The sequence below is a fragment of the Bos grunniens genome, chromosome 1, assembly GCF_055505025.1.
Source record: "Bos grunniens cultivar Pamir isolate PY7600 chromosome 1, Bosgru_T2T1.0, whole genome shotgun sequence".
Taxonomy (NCBI): Eukaryota; Metazoa; Chordata; class Mammalia; order Artiodactyla; family Bovidae; genus Bos; species Bos grunniens.
This window is the reverse complement of record NC_141165.1, coordinates 86,066,459-86,082,198: the sequence shown is the minus strand read 5'-3', so window position 1 is coordinate 86,082,198 and position 15,740 is coordinate 86,066,459. Positions and strand designations below refer to the sequence as shown.

General features: G+C 37.2%; 1 protein-coding gene across 3 annotated transcripts in view; it reads left to right on the top strand.

Annotated features, from left to right (window-relative positions):
• Positions 1-15,740, top strand: part of PAK2 (p21 (RAC1) activated kinase 2) — a 99,577-nt gene that overhangs the window by 4,188 nt on the left and 79,649 nt on the right. The window contains exon 1 of one of the 3 annotated variants that reach the window (XM_086400456.1): positions 4,439-4,737. The exons of 1 other annotated variant lie outside the window; for it this stretch is intronic. The gene's annotated coding sequence lies outside the window, so the exon portion shown is untranslated. Of the gene's footprint in view, positions 1-4,438; positions 4,967-15,740 lie in introns of those variants that run through there. One more of the 3 variants, XM_086400465.1, reaches the window with a different exon arrangement.

Genomic DNA, 15,740 nt, shown 5'->3' with positions numbered 1-15,740 from the left:
CATGTTTTCCAGGTTTTTTTTTTCCTCAGTGGGATTAATATAGTGGCATTTAAATAGAATTATATACTAGTTAAAATTCAGTACCATTAATACCATTTTGGAATACGGTTAGTCAGGTGGGGGAACCCGGTACTGTTTAACCTCTTAAGTGTGTTTCTTTGTATGTGCATGTATGTAATAGTCATTTTCTTTTGCACATCAAAGCCAAGTTCCTCAGTATTTAAATGTTTTCATTTCAGTTAATATTTGAAATGGTGGCTTGGGGTATGATTCAGCTATTTTTTCATTTATATGGGTATTCAGAAGTGTAACAAAAGTGTGAATGTGAGTGAAGATACTTTAATATGAGTTTTTTTGCCTGATAAATGCTGGCAGATGATATCACTTTGATGCAACAGAGCATCAGATTTTGAAATCTTTATACTGTCTTCTTTGGATTACTTAAAAAATGAAAATTACTTTACTTTTTAAATCAGTTTCTCAAAGAAAACAGGTACTATTCTCCTGGTCATTGTGTTCCAGTATTGTTCCACTTGTATGCTGTATTTTCTTAAAGTATCATGTAATGTTTTCTGGGTGAAAATAACAAAGATTACCTCAACTAAGTGTGGTGGTGGGGTAGAGATTGTTTTGTGTGTGTGTGTGTGCCTTTCAGCCACTCTAGTAGGAACTTAGATTATTTAGTTAGATCTAATGGAAGATAGTAGATTTCATGACTTGGGAACTGAGAAGATTTATTTCTGCTGTAATGATTTCAGAATGTAATGAGTTTAAGGATTACTCTAGTCAAATAGTCTATTCATCTCATGTTACTCATCTATATTTATGACTGATGCTAATTGATATGATGTGAAGATAAAGAATGTAAGGTGAAGTGACTAACACCCATGTGTGCGTGCATGCTCGGTGTCCCACTCATTGCGACCCCATGGAACCTGCCAGGCTCCACTGTCCATGGGATTTCCCAGGCAAGAATACTGGAGTGAGTTGTCATTTTCTTCTCCAGGGGATCTTCCTGACCCAGGGATTGAACCCAAATTTCCTGCATCTCCTGCCTTGGCAGGCAGATTCTTTACCACTGTGTCACAAGGGAAGCCCCACACCTATCTGTATTATCCATCAAATTTATATACTACCGGCAGGTAGTTGAATGTAAGATTTGGTAGGCTGTGAGAGAGTGAAATAATATAGAGGATTGTCCTAGTCCATGCTGTGTTGGTAGGTTTAACTATCTATCTGATTTCTTGTACCTTACTTCTGGGATTACCTTTCTCCTGAAGTATATCTTTTTAAGATGTTCCTTTAGTAAGTCTCCGGTTTGTAACATCTCTGTGGCTTGTGATATCTCTGTTTTTGCTTGATGATATATTTATTTCACCTTCACTTTTGTTACTAAGAGTTTAACGAGGTATGTGCTTCTAAGTTCAGTTACTTTCTTTAGGTAGTTTGAAAATAGTTTTCCATTGTCAGATTGCACACATTGTTGCAGTTGTGAAATCTATGCTAAATTTAATAGTTGTTTCTCTGCAGGGGATGTCTTTTCTTTCTGGGTTCTTTATCTTTGGTGTTCTGCAGTTTTACTTTGATGTGTTTGAGATTTCCTTTACTTAACCTGTTTGGGATTCACTTTGCTTCCTGAATCTGAAGGGTCTTGTCTTTGATCAATTCTGGAAAATTCTAAGCCATTGTCTTATCATATACTGCTTCTTTTGTTTTTTCTCTTTTTCTCATTATGCATACAATATACAGTATACCCGCACAATCTGTCCCCATGTCTCTCAACTTTCCTTTCATATTTCCTTTCTCTTTGGGTTGCTATCAGTAATTGCTTTATATCTGTCTTCCAGTTTATTAATTCTCTCTTTAACTGTGTGTAATGTACTATTTAATCCAAACATTGGCTTTGGTTTCAGTTATATTTTTTATTTCTAGAAGTTTTACTTGACTCCTTTTCATAGTTGCTTGGTGAATTTTTTTAAAATAGTATCTTGTTTCTTGCTCCTCTCTTACTTTGCTTAATCATTTTAATAAACTTATGTTATATTCTGTAATAAATAATTCCAAAATCTAAACTTCATGAGCTTCATTATTCTCTTTGTGGTTTCTGTTGATTCATTCCTGGCTTATTTTCTCAGACATATTGTAGTTTTATTTTGGGTGCTCATGTGTACCTTTTGATAGCCTGTTTATCTGTGGAAATCCTTTCAGTCCTCTGTTGAGAGTGACCCTGTGCAATAAGGATATATATTTGTTTCTTCTAGACCTCCAAGTGTTACCAGCCTGGGAGACTTACTTGACTTGAGGTTTCCTGGACAGTGTAGGTACTATAAATTTGAACTTTCAGAGCTATGTGAGGGAAAACTTGTGGTTATGAATTCTAAAGGGGAAGTTTTTTTCCTCTTGATGCCAAAATCCAGGCTACAATATATCCTGGGTTGGTACAGGGGATTTTTTTCTCCTAGTCTATTCTCAGAGGGTATAGTCCTCTGAATTTTCCAGCCTTGTGCAGGATTATAGTCCCAACTCTTTGTACAGACTCATAGCCTTGTCTTTGGTCTCTTGTCTCCTGGGCGTCCAGGAAAACCATAGAGATTTGAGGTAAGTAGGTTCTTTCAACAAAACACAAAACAACAGACTTCATTGACGTGGTTACTACTTTGGTTTCTTGATCCTCCTTTGGGTTGAATCCCATCAGAGGTTTGGAAGTTTGGAAGCCCATCAGAGGTATTCCTTTCTCTTTGTTTTAATTGGAAGATGATTGCTTTATAATATTGTGTTGACTTCTGCCATATATAAACATGGATCAGCCACATGTCCCCTCCCTGCTGAACCCTGCTCCCATTTCCCACGCCATGCCACCCCTCTAGGTTGTCACAGAGCACAGAGATCAAATTGCCAACATCCGCGGGATCATTGAAAACGCAAGAGAGTTCCAGAAAAACATCTATTTCTGCTTTATTGACTATGCCAAAGCCTTTGACTGTGTGGATCACAATAAACTATGGAAGAATCTGAAAGAGATGGGAATACCAGACCATCTGACCTGCCTCTTGAGAAACCTGTATGCAGATCAGAAAGCAATAGTTGGAACTGGACATGGAACAACAGACTGGTTCCAAATAGGAAACAGAGTACGTCAAGCCTGCATATTGTCACCCTGCTTATTTCACTTATATGCAGAGTACATCATGAGAAATGCTGGGCTGGAGGAAGCACAAGCTGGAATCAAGATTTCCGGGAGAAATATCAATAACCTCAGGTATGCAGATGACACTGCCCTTATGGCAGAAAGTGAAGAAGAACTAAAGGGCCTCTTGAAAGTGAAAGAGGAGAGTGAAAAAGTTGGCTTAAAGCTCAACATTCAGAAAAGGAAGATTGTGGCATCTGGTCCCATCACTTCATGGTAAATAGATGGGGAAACAGTGGAAACAGTGGCTGACTTTATTTTTCTGGGTTCCAAAATCACTGCAGATGGTGACTGCAGCCATGAAATTAAAAGATGCTTACTCCTTGGAAGGAAAGTTATGACCAACCTAGACCATATTAAAAAGCAGAGACGTTACTTGGCCAACAAAGGTCCATCTAGTCAAGGCTATGGTTTTTCCAGTGGTCATGTATGGATGTGAGAGTAGGACTATAAAGAATTCTGAGCACCAAAGAATTGATGCTTTTGAACTGTGGTGTTGGAGAAGACTCTTGAGAGTCCCTTGGACTGCAAGGAGATCCAACCAGTCCATCCTAAAGGAGATCAGTCCTGGGTGTTCATTGGAAGGACTGATGTTGAAGCTGAAACTCCAATACTTTGGCCACCTGATGCAAAGAGCTGACTCATTGGAAAAGACCCTGAGGCTGGGAAAGATTGAAGGCAGGAGGAGAAGGGGATGACAGAGGATAAGATGGTTGGATGGTATCACCGACTCAATGGACATGGGTCTGGGTGGACTCCAGGAGTTGGTGATGGACAGGGAGGCCTGGTGTGCATGGGGTTGCAAAGTGTCAGACATCACTGAGCGACTGAACAGAATGAATACATTGAGGAACTCCTCTGTGAATAAAACATAGAGGCCTTAATTTGCAAGGAGGTGGGCCTTAATTAGCACCAAAATACATTGAATTACAGGCAAAAAGAAAATGGATAGTGGATGAATTCTCAGAAACAGATGTCCTGGAGCAGGTTCATGTAACAAGAATCGTCTTTCAGTGTCTTTGGTTGGCACAGACCTGACTGGAGACAATGCTGAACTACATGAGGGACTGGCGGTCTCTCTCAGTATAGAGACTACCCCCCAAAAAAAGAAAGTGGGAGAGAGAAGTGGAACACATCTCCAAACTACAACTCCCGACAGGCCCCGCGTGAACTCTCCCACTGGGAGGTGGTGCCGGTCTCCGCCCAGTGGAGCTCGGGCTTCGGTCCCGCCCCTCTCCGCTCCCCGCCGTCGCCCTCCCCCAGGGTTGTGGCCACGCGCAGCGGCGGTGGTTGTTCCGCTTCCCCTCTGGCCTGGGCCGTCGCCATTGCCGAAGGCTCCCTGCCCTCCCCTCCCGGCGCCCGCGGGGCTCGGCTGCCGCCTGGCCTAGCAGTAGCAGCGGCTGCGCTCCAGCGCGGCTCCTCTTCCCGCCCCGCTTCCCCTTCCCTCCCCTCCCCGCCCCGCGTCGCGCGCTTGCTCTGGGCGGCTCCGGAGCCCGCCGGGAGCTCGGCCGGAGGCTCCTCGCTGGGGCGGGGACCTTTCCTCGCCTAGGGTAAGTCTGCAGACAGGCCGGGACGCGGGCCGTCGTTCTCATTCCTCCTCGCTTCTACGCGGCCTGGCCGGCGTGAGCGGCCCGGGGCAGCTGACCTGCCCTGCGCGGGCCCGGGAAGCCGCCACCTGCGTGCCTGGAGCCGCAACTCTTGGGGCGGTGGCTCATTGTCTGCGCCCTCGGGCTGTTTTCTTCTCCGGCTCTAGCCTGAAATGGGAAGCTTGCTGGGCTGGTGAGATCTAACTCTTCCTGGACCCGGCCCTGCCCTGAACCCTGTCGCGCCACCGTCTCTGCCCTCTGTAGATCTCCCTTCCCTCGCGTTTCAGCGGCCTTTTCTTCATTTACTTTAGTGTTCGACGAAACGTTTCGGGTTTTATTCCTTGATTTTTTCGTTTCTTACCGAGTCCCAGCTCCTCCTTATCTCTCTGGTCATCCCAGTTTCTTTGCCGAGGCACATTGTCTAGAGCCGCTTCATTCTTTTCTAAACTGCAATCTGTGATCTCTTCCATATTCCGCATCAGTAGAAAACGAATAGTTTTCCGAGGGTTTGAGAGCCTCCGTTTAAAAACAGAACTTTCGGGTCTTTTCGTGATTCCTTTTGATCCTCCGCCAGGAGGTGAATATTTGCTTCTTCAGGTAACTTAGCTGAAGGTTGGCTTTCACCATGTTTAGCTTTCTTTAAAACAACACATACACACAAAACGTTGTCGAATGTTCCTCAGTGCGCTCAACCTTTTGACTCATTCTTTAAAGATAGAGTCATCCAAGAGCTGAAGAGTGGAAAGCAATTGCCGTTGTCGTCAGTTGTTGTAGGGTTGTACTACCGGCCCCGTATCTTATCTTTAATGGGAATACTCTGGGCAGTGCGAACGTGATTTCTTTCCTCCTTGATAAATAATGCCAACTCCTATTGGTTTAGTAATCTCATTTATTTTACAAGTAATCTTTTTTTGTTTTCTTTTTCAACCTCTGTGAAAAGACAATCAAAATGGTTAGGCCTAAAATTAGACTCCCACGAGCTGTGTTTTGGATCAAGGTTGTTCACGTCACGTTTTTTCCCCTGCTCTGTTTGACTCTTCCGCTCTTGCAAGTAGGCAGGATATTGAAATGTAGAAGAATTTGCTCTGGGGGTTTTGTTGTTGCACGGTTATTAAAAGAATAACATTAAGTAAAGTTAGATTGGGATGAAGACAGCGAATGGTAATTTTAAAAGCAGGTTAGAACTTGTCAACTTTTCCAAGAGCTCTGTGGCTTTTGTAAATCACACTCATAATCCCTTCTATATATTTTGTATCTATGAAAAAATATATATCTAAGTGAAACGTTTGTTCATGTTCTCCTCTTAAGGGTATTAAGGCAACTCTTAAATCCTTAGTTTTTAAATCTTTGTTGTTTTAACTAGCCAGAAACACAGACTTACATTATGAAAAATGAACCTTAAAATGTTTCTGACCTGTAACATATGTAGATCTTAAACCCACTTTCAGGTTTTGGTGGAAGAGGTTGACCTAAATTCAGTGTATTTTCAGGACTGTCATTTTGGTAGCGTCAGTTGTCCTTAATTCATTGAGAGGTCTTCTTGGCCTAAGGGGTTAAGGTCTAGAAATGTTGGAGTGTGCAAGTAGATGTGTTGATGTCAGTTTCTCTGCCAGTGATTTCTATAATCTGATACTTTTACTGAGGAAGAGTTCTGGGTATTCTGCTTCTCTTAGGGCCCTGATTCCAGTTTACAATTATTCAGAATTATTCTTCTGGACTTTTGACATTAAATGTTAACCTTGCAAACCCAAATTCATAAAGTCTGTAATTGTAGTCTATCTACTGAACAAATGAATAGGGGTTCCTATGATTCTCTAGCCTTTTTGATGGGCAGATTTCCAAGCAGACATGGTTAGCAGTGGTGTATGTATCTTTTCAATTATAATTTTTTTAAGAGAAAACTTGGAACTTGTTCAGGTAGCTGGGATAAACATTCAGTTATTCTTTTTTTTTTTTTTTAATTTTTTTTTGGCTATGCCGGGTCTTCATTACTGCAGTTGGGCTTTCTCTAGTTCAGTGAATGGGGGCCACTCTCTAGTTGAGGTACGCACGCCTCTCATTGAGATGGCTTCTCTTGTTGAGCATGGGGGCTTCAGTAGTTGTGGCTTGCCTGCTTAGTTACCCTGAGGCACGTGGAATCTTCCTGGACCAGGATGGAACCTGTGTCCCCTGCCTTGGCAGGTGGATTCTTTACCCTTGGACCACCAGCGAGGTTCTCTATTCTTTTTTAAAAAGAGAGAGACCTTGTTCAAATAGCTTGGGATAAAATAGATATATATTGTTAAATTCTTCCTATGTTTAATCTGTCTATATTGATTATTCTAGTATTTGAATATAACATTTCTTTTGGCTTTCTGAATTTTCTACTTTTGATTAAAATGTGAAACTGTACCTTGTTTTCAAGTCTTTAAGGCTTTGGGATTCTGATCAATTTGTTTTTAAAAGCTCTTGCAGTTAGTTACAGGGCTAATTCCAGACTAATCAAGGAGGATGTTAAGTTACTGGCAAATCTGAGTTGTCCTTTGTATCCTTCTTGTACCTTGGTAGAAGCAGAAAGAGATGCAAAAAAAAAAAAAAAAAGAAGAAAAAAAAATAGCCCCTGTTGCCTTGAAAAATACTATTTTCTTCTGTGATAAGAATTGAGTGTCACCACTTCTTCCTTTTAGGATCACTAACCTGAGTAAGAATAGTTAAGTCTGAATATTCAGGCCACATTTCAGAGGTCTAGCCTATTGTCTCTAAGATACATTAGTACTTGTCATTCCAGGTATCAGAAGTGGTTAGGAGCTGGAGACCTGGGTTTGAATCCTAGCTCTTGCACTTGACTCTGGACAAGATACATATTCTTTTCAGACTTGATTTTTTCAATCTGTAAGATGAGGATTAATAATAATAACAGTATAATACAAATTTCATAAGGCTATTTGGAGCAAATGAGATAATACAGGGAAAATTACTTAGCAAATGCTGTGCTTACATGATTAATAAATGTTAATTAATATTCTATTCTAAAATAGGTTTTATATTTAGTTGCTTCTGCAACAAATGTTATACCTAGAAACTTAGATTTAAGACTGCTTTCTGAAAGTGGTTGGAATCTCAGGACCATGTTTTTGAGACCATAACTGTTAAAAGTTACTTTTCAGGGGAAAAAAAAAATTTCATCAATGAAATCAAATACAGGTTTTTTTAATACATATTTCTCAGATTTTAAAATAGTCATATTTCTCATAGAAAATTTAGAAAGTAGTGTAAACTATTAAGAAACAGGACAAAAATTACTATACAAAAATCACTTAGCCCTCAGAGATAACCATAGTTATAACAGATTAGAATAGTGAGTTTTTTCCCCCTTATTTTAAAATTAAATTTCAAAGGTAGTCAGTTCATGCTTATCACAAAAGATTCAAGCAAGTCAGTTATTTAGAGTAAAAAGTGAAAATTACTTCCCTTACTTCCTAGTCGCATTTCTTACAGGTACCCACTGTTAGCAATTTTGTTTTCTTTATGCAATTAGAAATAAACACAGTGTGTGTGTAATCTTACCTTGATTTTTTTAATAAAAAATCTAATTATTATAAATTCTTTTTCCATCTCAGTACTTGTTATACCTCATGTTTTTAATAGTCATGCAATATTCTATTCTTTTCTTGTACTTTACTTAATTATTTATGGTTATTTGTTACTTCTACTTTCGGGCAACTAAAAGTGGAGCTTTAGTGAACTTACTTATATCTTTGTGCACATACATATGTATAGAAGTATTTCCATAAAAAGGATTATTAAGTGTGCATTTTAAGTTTTAATAGATGCCAAATTGCCTTCCTAAAAGGTTATACTGATCTATACTTCTTTACTGAATTGCAGAAGCTCTTTACACATAGTACATACTAATCCTTTGTTTAAGAGTATCTTTTCCATTTTACCTTTATCAAAAAACAATCTTCTATATTTTCTTCTGGTACTTTAATAATTATATTTAAATCTTAGTACTTCAGGATTATTTTTTTGGTGCAAAGTGGGGTAAGAGTTTGGCTACTGAAATAAAATATAGGTATGAAAATATTTCAGGACTTTGAGGTTGGTGTAAAAATTTGTCACATTGATAGGGATTCAGAGAGGAATATTTTAATAGTTTTATTGTAAGCATCACATTTGAAAAGGAGGGGGAAATGCCCTCTTTTGGCTCCTGGTTCTTGGCATCTACCTAATTCATCCTCAGCTTTCAAATTTCAGCTTTTGAGTATAGCTTTCTCTGGGAGTCTTCCCTGATTTTCGGTATGATTTAGATATTCTTATTGGTTTTATATGTTTTCTTAACACATTGATCCATAATCTTTCTTTGGAGTGTGCTGAAAGGATGAGTTATTCATTTGGAAATGAGAGTTATATCTCAATTTTTGTCAATTGAAACTAATCAAAAAGGAGGTGCAAAGAACTCTAGTTTTGGTTAAAATTGAAACACATATATACATACGGGCTTCCCATGTGTCGTAATGGTAAAGAACCCGCCTCCAGTGCAGGTTAGAGGTAACAGACTCTGGTGGATCCCTGGGTTGGGAACATCCCCTGGAGGAGGGCATGACAACCTACTCCCGTATTCTTCCCTGGAGAATCCAATGGACAAAGGAGCCTGGCGGGCTGCAGTCCATATTGGGTCATGCAGAAACCCACTCCAGTATTCTTGCCTGGAGAATCCCATGGACAGAGGAGCCTGGCGGGCTGTAGTCCATATAGGGTTGTGCAGAGTCAGAGACAACTGAAGCGACTTAGCACAGCACATATATACATATACGTTCAGGGCTCTTTTAACCTACGTTACTGAGTTCTTCCTAACATGTTTCTGATCACATCATTATCTTGTAGATAGTATTTTTTCATGTGAATATTTAGTAAGTTCTGGGAAAATAGAGGTTTTATTTTAATCCTTATTTCATAGGTGCATTTTAAGGTATAATCTCAGCTTTTAAAAAATTAATTCCTATTCTCAGATTCCCTTGCAATCCAGTGATCAGGACTCTGTGTTTCCTTTGTGTTTCCCCTGGTTGGGGAACTAAGATCTCAAAAGCCGCATGGTGTGCCCAAAAATTAAAAAAAAATTAATTCCTATGCTTTTTAATTTTGAGATTTGGTTTATAAAGCAAAAATGTTACATAATAACCACATGAACAACAAGAGTTGGAGTAAAACTTGTAGACACAATTTCAGTTTCTCTAAAGATCAGGTTATTAAAGAATAAAAAGTTACATTGGCAGATATAATAGTAAAAATATAGTCAGGTGTTTGATAGAGTATCTGTTGCAAATTCTTTCTGAACTTTTTCACCTTCCCTATTGAATATTTGAAAAGAATAAAGTTTTTTTTTTTTTTTTTTAAAACGAACATTGCCTATGAATGACTGCTGTTAATACAGTATTTTGATATTTCTTTATATTTTGTATGTGTACATAATTTACTTTTCTGAAATTTTGGAGTCATATTTTGTGGAATTTGATATCTTGACTTTTTTTAAACTTAACATTAAATCTTGACAGTTTCCTTCTGTTCTCCTTAAAAATTCTTTTTAAAAATGATTTTTTAATGTTGCCTAACGTTCTATTGTACAGCTGTGCCTTAGTTTCACTATTTTCCTATTGGCCAATGTGTAATTTTTTTCCAGTATTTTATACAAATAATTCTATAGTGAATGTCTTTTTATTTTTTCCTGATTATTTAGAATATTTTCTTAGAAATGGAATTACTGAATAAAAGCATATAAACATTTAAAAGTATTAAGTTACGCTTCAGAAATGTTTGATGTGTATTATCACTAGCTTTGTGAATCTCATTTTGTTGCTGTTGTCCTTGAAACAACCATCATTCTTAATGAAATTATTAAATTTGCTTAAATTTGTTTATTGCTAGGCACATAAATTAGTTTAATATGCATTTCTTGTTTAACTTATAGTTTTTGTGGATTTGGTTTAGTTTATTATTTCTGATAAATATACAGAAGTAACTAGATTTTCTTTTTTTAGTAAGTTCTCTTTAAAAATTTTTTTACACTATTTTAAAAGTTGGTTTCCATTCAGTTCTTATAAAACATTCGCTACATTCTGTGTGTTGCATGAAACATCCTTGAGCCTATCTTACACCCAGTAGTTGGTACCTGTAGAAATAACTAGATTTTTGGGTTCATGATAATTTTTCTTATCTTTCTGAATTTCAGTAAAATTTTACTTTTTTTTTCCAGGTTCCTTGTCTTACCTAAAAATAATAGTAACTTTCGCTTTATTTCCAGTAGTTATAATATTTATTTTTATTTTAGCTCTTTATTACATTGATGAGAATCTCCAAGACACAGTTAAATAAGAGAGGTGATAATTGTCTTGGAATGTCTCTGGTATTTTTACAGTTAAGGATGACTACAGCTGTTGGTTTTAGATTAAAATTCCTTATTATTTATTTACTTCTTTATAAAAAAGAATTATCTTCTGAATTTTATCAAATGTTTTTATAACACTTAGGTGATGGTAAGGTTTTTCTTTTACTACTTACAAAAGTATGTAAATAAATTTGCTAATAACATTCCCAAGATACTCAAAGACCTATATTATGAGGAACCAGACTTGTTAGTCAAGTGTACAGAATTTATTGAAAGAGTAGAAAGAATCTCATAGGAATTTTTAATTTAATAAGAATACACAGTCCATATGGTAACTTTTGTAGTCTATGGAGAAATCCTTACTCTCATGCATCAGCTTTGATAAATTTGTATCTAATATTTTTTAAGATATTCAAATTTATTATATGGGTATATGTAAAATTTTATAATTAAAATCTGGTGTTCATTTCCATCATTTATTAGTGATTTTGTTATTTTTCTTAATTTGATTTGCCAAATGTTTTCTTAGTAATTTTTTAATAAGAAACTTTGAGATTCATTCTGTTAATTTTCTGTGTCCTGATTTTCTAACTTCTGCTTTTTATTTTGTTCCTGCTTTTTGTTGTTGTTATACTTTTTCTAACTTAGTAAATTCTTAGTTCTCTCTCTTTTTTATTTAATGAGAACATTTAATGCTCTTAATTTGCCTCTGAGTACAACTTTGCATTCTAAAATGCCTCTGAATGATTTTCTTGATTTCATTGCTTTCCAAATAGTTGGTAGTTCTAATTTGATTACCTCTTTGACTCAGGAGGTACTTGGTACAGTTCTGTTCACTCTTACATTCTTTCATTGTCAGTGACTATGGTTTTTTAAAATATTTTTGAGTTTATTGAGGGTTTCTTTGTGACTTAAAGCATAATCCAATTTTCTAAATGATCTTTGAAAACTTAAAAAGAACATTTTCTATTTGCACATACAGTTTATATACACACATGTATCTGTCAATCTTTATTCAAATTGTCTTACTCCTTATTAATAGTTTTTATAACTATAAGACTTAGCCTTTATTTTTTCATCTTAATCTGTCATTGTTTCTGAAAAGCTTATGCTCACTTATATTGAGGCCTTTATGTTTGTTTTTTCTGCCTGAATACTGTCTTCCTTTCATATGTCACTGCTTTAAAGGAGCCTTACCTGATCAGCCATCTAATACAGCCTCCCCTGCCCCTGCTCGGTATCTAACTTTTTGTCCCTTTGTGTTTTTCTTTATAGCACTTCCACCTGAATGTATTTTTTCATTTACTTGTTTATTTCTTTGCTATTATCCTGTTCAGAACTTAGAACAAGTATGTATACAGTAAGAATGTGTTGAGTAAAGGGTGCCCAGTTTTTTAATGATTTTTATTTTTAAAAAATTAATAGACTTCATTTTATACCATTTTAGATTCACAAAAAAAATTGAGCAAAAAAGTACAGAGAGCTCTCATATACCCTGATCTACCTTCTCCCTTAGCTTCCCCAACTATCATTATACATTATGTGGTATGTTTGTTACAATTGATGAACCACTGTACATCACTATCAGTCAAAGCTCATAATTTATATTAGGATTCACTTTTGATGATTAATATAATGAGTATTGGGTATTGACAAGTGGTGGATAAATGCCACGTATCCACCATTACAGTATCATCCAGAATAGTTTCTCAGCTCCTAAAATTCCCTGTGCTCCTCTTATTTGTCCCTCTTTTTTCGCTAATCCTTGTCAACTACTGATGCTTTAACTGTCTCCACGGTCTTGCCTTTTCCAGAATGTCATACAGTTGGATTATACAATATGTAACCTTTTCAGCTTCTTTCACTTAGCAATATGCATTTGAGTGTCATTCGTTATTTTTTTATGGCTTAACAGCTCATTGCTTTTTTGTGCTGAATAGTGCTCCATTGTTGGAATGTACCACAGTTTGTCTGTCCACTTACCTACTGAAGGACATCTTGGTTGCTTCCACCTTTGGCAGCCATGAGTAAAGCCGCTATATAAACATCCATGTTTGGGTTTTGCATGGGTATAAGTTTTCAGCTGATTAGAGTAAATAGCAAGGAAAACGATCACTGTATTGTACGGTAAGAATGTATTTAGTTTCCTAAGAATCTGCTAAAACTGTCTTTCAAAGTGACTGAACCATTTTGCTTTCCCAGCAGCAGTGAATGAGAGTTCCTGCTGCTCAAATCCTCTTCAGCATTTAATGTTATTCATGTTTTTGATTTTAACCATTTAAATAGATGTGTAGTGCTATCTTATTGTTGCAGTTTGCAATTCCCTAATGAAGTATGAGGCTGAGCGTCTTTATTTCAGATGCTTCTTTTGCAAATATTTTCCCCTACTCTGGCTTGTCTTGTTATCGCAACCCTGATGATTTTTTTGTTTTTGGTATAATATTATTGATGGATGTTTGAGTTCTGTACTGCTTAAGGTCTGCATTCCACCTAATCAATAAAAATTTGTCATATTTAATCTGAGTCTTTTATTTTACTTAAATTCATATCAGTCCTGTTCTTTGTTTAGTAAATTATTAGCCAACTTTTTCTTTCCATGCCACTTTTAATTGTAGCTCTTTTAAATTGTAACTACTGAACTACTAAAATAGTTTAGTTTTGTTTTAATCTAAAATGAATACTGAAAACATATATGTGTATTGTTACAATTTTGTTGAGTGTGTTTCTGTTATTTTTTAATGCTTTCTATTTTTTAATGGCTCATTGCTACTGCTTCTACATTTTTGTGAAATATACATAATGTAAAGTTATCTTAACCAATTTTAGGTGAAGTTATCTATTAAACAACATGAGTTTGAATTGCCCAGGTCCACTTATGCCTGGTTTGTTTGTTTGTTTTTCTCAATAGTAAATACCATAGTACAGCACTATTCAAGGTTGGTTGAATCCTAGGATGCAGAACCACAGATACAGAGGAACTTTGGATTTGGAGAAACCATATTATGGAGAGCTGGACTGTGGGTTATACTCAGATTTTTTACTGTGTGGAGGGTTGTGCCCTCAACCCCAAACTGTTCAGACTTAACCGTATGCAGTTCTTTGGCATTAAGTACACTTACATTGTACAACCATCATTGCCATCCATCTCCAGAATTTTTCATCTTTGCTAACTGAATCTTTGTGCTCATTAAATGCTGACCCTCTATTCCTCTATATCCACAACCCCTCGTGACTGTGTCTAATCTACTTTCTCCTATGATTTTGCCATTTCCAGATGATTCATATAAGTAGAATCATACAGTATTTGTCCTTTTGTGTCTGCTTATTTCATGTAGCATGTTTTCAAAGTTCATCCTTCTTATAGTGTTTATGGGGCTTCCTTGGTAGCTCAGCTGGTAAAGAATCCGCCTGCAATTCAGGAGACCCTGGTTCAATTCCTGGGTTGGGAAGATCCCCTGGAGAAGGGATAGGCTAACCGTTCCAGTATTCTTCGGCTTCCCTGGTGGCTCAGATGGTAAAGAATCCACCTGCAATGCAGGAGACCTGGGTTCAATCCCTGGGTTGGGAACATTCCCTGGAGGAGGGCATGGCAACCCACTCCAGTGTTCTTGCCTGGAGAGTCCCCATGGACAGAATAGCCTGGCAGGCTACAGTCCATGGGGTCACAAAGAGCTGGACAGGACTGAATGACTAAGCACAGAACGTACCTGAAGCTTCATTCTTTATTTCTTCATTTCCAGAAATATTTTTGGTTACTTTTAGTTCTGTTTTCTTCCTTGGAAACACTTGTAGTCATTAGGTTAGCTTATCATTTCTGTCTTTTGTGTGAGCTTCTCAAATGTTTGTCTTTACCACTCATTTGATTTTCCTTTATCACCTCCAGTGTCGGCTTTATTTCTGCTATTAAAATATAGTTTCATTGCATCTTTTAAAAATTTACCCCATTCCTTTTTTTTTGCTTAAATTACCCTCATTTCATCTTGGTCTTTTCTCTTTATATATGCCTGTTTCATGGAGTTTGCCAAACAGTGTTTAGAACTTAATTCTGTGTCCTGAATTAATTCACCTAAGTTAGATTCTACTTTTATGAAAAGTAATTTTTTCCGTTTCTTGTGCTGCATTATTGTTGGGATCATTGTTGGATTTTTTTTCCTGCTTATTCATCCTTTTTCTTTTTTAAATATTTATTTTTATTTACTTATTTATTAGGTTTCCCAGGTGGCTCAGTGGTAAAGAATCCACCTGCCATTGTAGGATATGCAGGTTCGATCCCTTGGTCAGGAAGATCCCATGGAGAAGGAAATGGCAACCCATTCTAGTATTCTTGCCTGGGAAATTGCATGGACAGAGGAGTGTGGCCAGCTCCAGTCCATGGGGTCACAAGAAGAGTCAGACACAACTGAGCAAGTAAACAATAAACAGCTTATTTATTTGGCTCTGCTGGGTCTTAGTTTATGCATCTGGGATCTAGTTCCCAGACCAGGGGATTAAACCCCTGTGCCTGGAAGCAGTGTGGAGCCTTAGCCACTGGACCACCAGGGAAGTCCCCTGCTTATTCATCTTTGAATAAAGGTAACTGCTATCTATTACCTGATACTCATTT